Source organism: Balaenoptera acutorostrata, chromosome 14 (assembly GCF_949987535.1).
Source record: "Balaenoptera acutorostrata chromosome 14, mBalAcu1.1, whole genome shotgun sequence".
Lineage (NCBI taxonomy): Eukaryota > Metazoa > Chordata > Mammalia > Artiodactyla > Balaenopteridae > Balaenoptera > Balaenoptera acutorostrata.
In genome coordinates, this window is record NC_080077.1 from 88,438,854 (window position 1) to 88,445,711 (window position 6,858).

General features: G+C 33.7%; 1 pseudogene; it reads left to right on the forward strand.

Moving 5' to 3' along the window:
• Nucleotides 1-3,891: 3,891 nt before the first annotated feature.
• LOC102997719 (ras-related C3 botulinum toxin substrate 1-like) lies at nucleotides 3,892-4,558 on the forward strand (annotated as a pseudogene).
• The last annotated feature ends 2,300 nt before the right edge of the window (nucleotides 4,559-6,858 follow it).

Sequence of the window (6,858 nt, forward strand, 5' to 3'; positions counted from 1 at the left end):
TGGAATATTACTCGCCCATAAAAAAGAATGAAATAATGCCATTTGCATCAACGTGGATGGTCCTAGAGATTATCATACTAAGTGAAGTAATTCAGATGGAGAAAGAAAATATCATATGATATCACATAAACATGAAATCTTAAAAACATGGTACAAATGAATTTATTTACAAAACAGAAATAGACTTAAAGACATAGAAAATAAACTTATGTTTACCAAAAAGGAAAGGTGGGAAGGGGATAAATTAGGAGTATGGGATTAACCTATACACACTACTATGTATAAAATAAACAGTAAGGACCTACTGTACAGCATAGGGAACTGTATTCAATATCTTGTAATAACCTATAATGGAATAATATATACAAAACTGAATCACTTTGCTGTATACCTAAAACAAATACAACATTGTAAATCAACAATACTTCAATTAAAAAATAAAATAAAAAAAAAATAATTAAATAAATAAAATAAAAAACCTTCCCATTTCAGTCTCAGTAGTCTATGTATTATATTATTTGAATCACGCAAGGCAATTTTTTTGAAGTTTCCCTATTGTATAAATAATTGTTCTTCACCTATAATTGTATAAGTTGTGTCCTGGAATTCATAATACCTTTCCCAACACCAGTGGACTTGTTTCTCTGAATGAGAATCTCTGGAACATGTTACTTTAGGATTATCAGAAATTCATTTAGTGTTTTCTTTAAGACAAAGACAGAATTACTCTGCCACTGCCTGTAGTATGTCTGAACCTCAGTATGCAGTGTAGTATCTTGTCCATAGGGGAGTCTTGGCTCTGGTGTGATGTCTGAGGTTATGTGCAAGGTCAAGTTCAAAGTACAGCAAGATGTAAGCAGGTATTGAAATACCTTTACATTAAACCAGGTATTCCTTAGAATTTCTAGGAAATATTTGCATAACTATGCAGACCTAACTGGTTTCTTTATTTTATTTTATTTTGCTGAATTATTTGGATACATTTTTCTTATTTTTATTTTTCTTTACCAACATAAACCTAGCAAAGAGATTATTCTACTTACCACTCACTGGGAGTTTGTTTCTTTGTTTATTTATTTGCTTTTTTAATGGTGTCAAACTAATCCAACCAATAACATAGGGTTGACTTAGTTAGGGATAATTATGTAAGTGTTCTTGGTTGAGTCTCTACTTTTAACTAATAATTTTTACAAAATTATTGCTGGATCTACTGAATGAGAGGCTTATTGAGTGCTTATAAATATGTCAGTGTAAAGTTTTCAGAATGTATGCGATTGCAACCCTATCGCTTGATTCAGCCATAAAACAGGGGTAGTTAAAAAGGTAGAAATTGACTTTTAAGAGTAAAAGTAAAAATTTTGTAGTATATTTAAAGGCAAGTGAATTTAGTTTTTATTTCTGTCCTATGTGGAAAAATAAAGATCACTGCATATGCATGATGGAAACATTGATTATATGTCAGACTGATGGTTAGGGTGAACATTCACATAAATGTGAAATCTTGCAATTTGTGCCTTGTCACTCTTTGCAGAATTGTGTTTTTTAAAAATTAAAGATTTATGGCAGTTCTGCATTGAACAAGTCTATCAGGGTCATTTATCCAAAAGCATCTGCTCACTTCTTGTCTCCCTGTCACCTTTTGGTGATTCTCATAATATTACAAACTTTTCATTATTATTATATTTGTTATGGTGATCTGTGATTCAGTGATCTTGATGTGACTATTGTAATTGTTTGGGAATGCCACGAATCACACGTATATAAAATGGTGAACTTAAATTGATAAATGTTGTGTGTTCTGACTGCTCCACCAACTGGTGGTTCCCCATCTCTCTCCCTATCTCAGGCCTTCCTATTCCCTGAGACACAGCAATATTGAAATCAGACCAATTAATAACTCTGCAATGGCCTCTAAGTGTTCAAGTGAAGAGTCAATTGATGTGGGCAACTTCTTTTTTGTCTTATTTTAAGAAATTTCTGCAGCCACCACAACCTGAAGCAACCACCACCCTAATCAATCAGCAGACCTCAGCATGGAGGCAAGACTCTCCACCAGCAAAATGCTTACAACTTGTTGAATGCTCAGATGATAGTTAGGATTTCTTAGCAATAAAGGATTTGTTAAGGTATGTACATTGGATTTTTTTAGACACAATGTTATTGCACACTTAATACAGTATAGTATAAAGTAAACATAACTTTATATACACTGGGAAACAAAAAAAAATGTTTTTAATCTGGATGTTAGTTACATTGGTGTGTTCAGTTTGTAAAAATCCATTCACCTTATTGATTCATGCACTTTTCTATATACATGTTAAATTTAATAAAATGTTCAAAAATTTAAATACTATTGTAAAGGAGAAAGTATTTTGATCTTTTTATGTCTCTACTACCAATAAAAACCACTTAACTTTTCAAATAATTAAAAATTTTCAACTTATTTTCTCTGTCATTGAAATTATCAATCAACATCCTTTAATCAAGATCCTAATTAAAAAATCTAAAACATTTAAGTATAAGCAAAGATAATTACAATTTTTAATCATTTAGGTATTTCAACATACAAAATTACATTTACTTTTTTTAAGTAGGCTCCACGAAGATCACATGATGATGAGTATTCACACATTGTATCATAAATATTGCATTTTGCAGACTCCTTTTTTTTTAAAAAATGTTGATCATACAGATGTGCGTACATTTTTTTTTCTTTAATTATTATTTATTTATTTATTTTTAATTTTTTTTTTTTTGGCTGTGTTGGGTCTTCGTTTCTGTGCGAGGGCTTCCTCTAGTTGTGGCAAGTGGGGGCCACTCTTCATTGCGGTGCATGGGCCTCTCACTATCGCTGCCTCTCTTATTGCGGAGCACAGGCTCCAGATGTGCAGGCTCAGTAGTTGTGTCTCACTGGCCTAGTTGCTCCACGGCATGTGGGATCTTCCCAGACCAGGGCTCGAACCCGAGTCCCCTGCATTAGCAGGCAGATTCTCAACCACTGCGACCAGGGAAGCCCCAGACTCCTTTTTTAAGTACCTGGTTTTTATTTAGTTTAATGCACTATTAATTGTAATAGAATTTGATTGAGAATCCTGACTACCTTTTGACAGATCAGTTTATGAGAACAGTGATAATTCCAGGATTAGCAAAACTTTTCTGTAGAAGGCCACATATATTTTAGTCTTGGCATGTCAGATAGATTCCATCTTAACTAATCAACTCTGCCACTGTAGGGCAACCATAGGCATTACCCAAATGAATGGGCATGGGTAAGTTCCAATAAAACTTGACTCACAAAAATTAATGGCTGATTGTATTTGATCTTTGGGCTGTGGCTTTCCTTCACTGAATATACTGTCATGGAAATGACTGGAAAATCCTAAAACTTTTGGAAAAGCCACTCCAGCAATCCTCAGTACAAAGGATATGGTGTTTGGGTGAATTGTGAAATGACGTCTTTTAGTCTACTGTGGTTATTCAGAATAATATATAACCTAGTCAAGATTTGCCATTTTTAAAGAAAATAAAAAGACACAGTTCCTAGACAACCTTGTTTCAAAAATAAGACTAAATATTCTGAAAGTGTAGATTAGAAAATCATAATTAGATCCATAAATTCCACAAAGATAAGGAATTTAAATGAACAATAACCTATGAACTTTATATTTACTTCTGTTGCTTAACCATATGGCTTTTATCTTCAAATATAAAAATGATAGAGCAAAATACATGCATTTAAATAAGAAGAAAGATAGGTTCAGGGACCTTAAGTGACTCCCATGATCACAGCTAGTCTCATTATTTAGTTGAATAAGCAACCTATCTGTTCACAGTTAAAGAACAATTCTACCCATATTTGATTGGTGGTGGCTGCTGAGCTTAGGCTTTCCGATGTCAGCTGGAGAGGGAAGCAGCATGGACAGTGGTCCCGGCATCAGGGCCTGCCACTTCTCACCTCAGCATCCAAGCACTCCAGCAGCCACCACAACCCCGAGGGAGGCCGTGAAGTGTGTGGAGGTTGGAGGCTGGAGCTGCAGGTAAGACTTGCCTACTAATCAGTTACACAACCAGTGCATTTCCTGAAGAATATATCCCCACTCTTCTTGACAATGATTCTGGAAAAGTTATAGCAGATGGCAAACTGGTGAATCTGGGTTTATGGATACAGCTGGACAAGAATATGATGACAGATTATGTCCCCTATCCTATCTGTAAACAAATGTATTCTTAGTTGCTTTTGTCTTATGAGTTTGGCATCATTTACAGATATTTGTGCAAAGTGGTATCCTGAAGTGCAACCCCAGGATACCAACACTCCCATCATCCAGGGCTTGATCTTAGGGATGATAAAGATGCAATGGAGAAACTAAGGAGAAGAAGCTGATTCCCATCACGACCCCCAGGGTATAGCCATAGCCAGGTGATCATTGCTGTAAAAGACCTGGGGTGCTCTGTCCTCACACAATGAGTCCTCAAGAGAGTGTGAGATGAAGCTTTTCCAGCAGTCTGGTGCCCACCATCCATCAAGAAGAGAAAGAGAACATTCCTGCTGTTGTAAAACACCTTGAGACAAATGAAAATAGAAACAAAACATTCCAAAATCTATGGGATGTAGTAAAAGCAGTTCTAAGGGGAAAGTTTATAGTAATACAGCCCTACCTCAAGAAATAAGAAAAATCTCAAATAAGCAATCTAACATTACACCTAAAGGAACTAGAAAAAAACAAACAAACAAAAAACAAAACCCAAAGTTAGTAGAAGGAAGGAAATAATAAAGATCAAAATAGAAATAAATGAGATAGGGACTGAAAAAAAAACAATAGAAAAGATCAGTGAGTCTAAGAATTGGTTCATTGGAAAGACAACAAAAATTGGGAAAACCTTTAGTGAGACTCACCAAGGAAAAAAGAAAGGGCTCAAATAAAATCAAAATTGAAAGAAAAAAAAATTACATCTAACATGACAGAAAAACAAAGGATCATAAGAGACTACTATGAACAATCATACACCAACAAATAGGACAATTTAAAAGAAAGGGATAAATTCCTAGAGACATATGATCTTCCAAGACGGAATCATGATAGAGTAGAAAATCTAAATAGACCAATTACTGGTAAGGATATTGAACCAAAAACTTCCCAACAAATGAAAGTCCAGGAACAGATGGCTTCCCTGGTGAAGTTTACTAATATTCAAAGAAGGTTTAATAGCTATATTTCTCAAACTCTACCAAAAAATTGAAGAGGAGGGAACACTTCCAAATTCATTTTATAAGGCCAGCATTAACCTGTTATCAAAACCAGACAAGAACACCACAAAAAAGGAAATTACAGGTCAATATACCTGATGAAAATACATGCAGAAATCCTCAACAAAATATTAGCAGATTGAATCCAACAATATACTAAAAGGATAAAATACCATGATCAAGTGAGATATATAACCTAGGGATACAAGGATGGTTCAACATCAATAAATCAATTAATGTGATACACCACATTAACAAAATGAAAGATTAAAATCATATGATCATCTCCTTTATGATAAAAACTCTCAACAAATTGAGCATAGAAGGAACATACCTCAATGTAATAAAAGTCATATATGACAAAGCTACAGCTAACATCATATTTAACAATGAAAAGCTGATAGTTTTTCCTCTAACATCAGGGGAAAAAAAAAAAAAAAAAAGACTGTCCACTGTCACCAATTTTAATCAACATAGTATTGGAAATCCTAACCACAAAAATTAGACAAGAAAGAAAGGAAGGAAGAAAGAAAGAAAGAAAGAAAGAAAGAAAGAAAGAAAGAAAGAAAGAAAGAAAGGGAGGGAGGGAGGAAGGAAGGGAGAAAGAAAGGAAGAGAGAAAGAAAGAAAGAAAAGAAGGAAGGAAGGAGGGAAGGAAGGAAGGAAAGAAGGAAGAAAGAAAGAAAGGCCATCCAAATTGGAAAGAAAAAAAGAAAACTGTCACTATTTGCAGATAACATCATACAATATGTAGAAAACCTTAAAGATGTCACCAAAAAACTGTTAAAACTAATAAATGAATTTAGTGAAGTTGCAGGATACAAAATAAACATACAGAAATCTGTTTATTTTCTATATACGAATAATGAAATATCAAAAGAGAAATTAAGAAAAAAAATCTCATTTACAATTTCATCAAAAAGAATAAAATATCTAGAAATAATTTTAACCAAGAAGGTAGAAGACCTGTATACTGAAAACTATAAAACACTGGTAAAGGAAATTGAATAAGACACAGATATATGAAAGGGTATTCTGTATTCATAGATTGCAATTAATATTGTTAAAATGTTCATACTAGCCAAAGAAATCTACAGATTTCATGCAATCCATACCAAAATATCAATGGCATATTTCACAGAACTAGGACAAATAATTGTAAAATTTGTATGGAACCACAAAAGACCCTGAATAGCCAAAGCAATTTTGAGAAAGAAGAACAAAGCTGGAGGAAACATGCTCCCTGATTTCAAACTATACTACAAAACTACGGTAGTCAAAACAGTATGATACTGGCATACAAACAGACACATAGATCAACAAAACAGAATAGAGAGCCCAGAAATAAACCCACACATATATGGTCAATTAATTTATGACAAAGAACCAAGAGTATACAATGGGGAAAGGATAGATAATAGATATTTTAATAAATGGTATTGGAAAAACTGTATAGTCATGTGCAAAAGAATGAAACTGGATCCCTATCTTACACCATATGCATAAATTAACTCAAAATGAATTAAAGACTTGGATGTAAGACCTGAAACCATAAAACTTTTAGAAGAAAAATAGGCAGTAAGTTCCTTGACATTGGTGTTGATGTGGAAC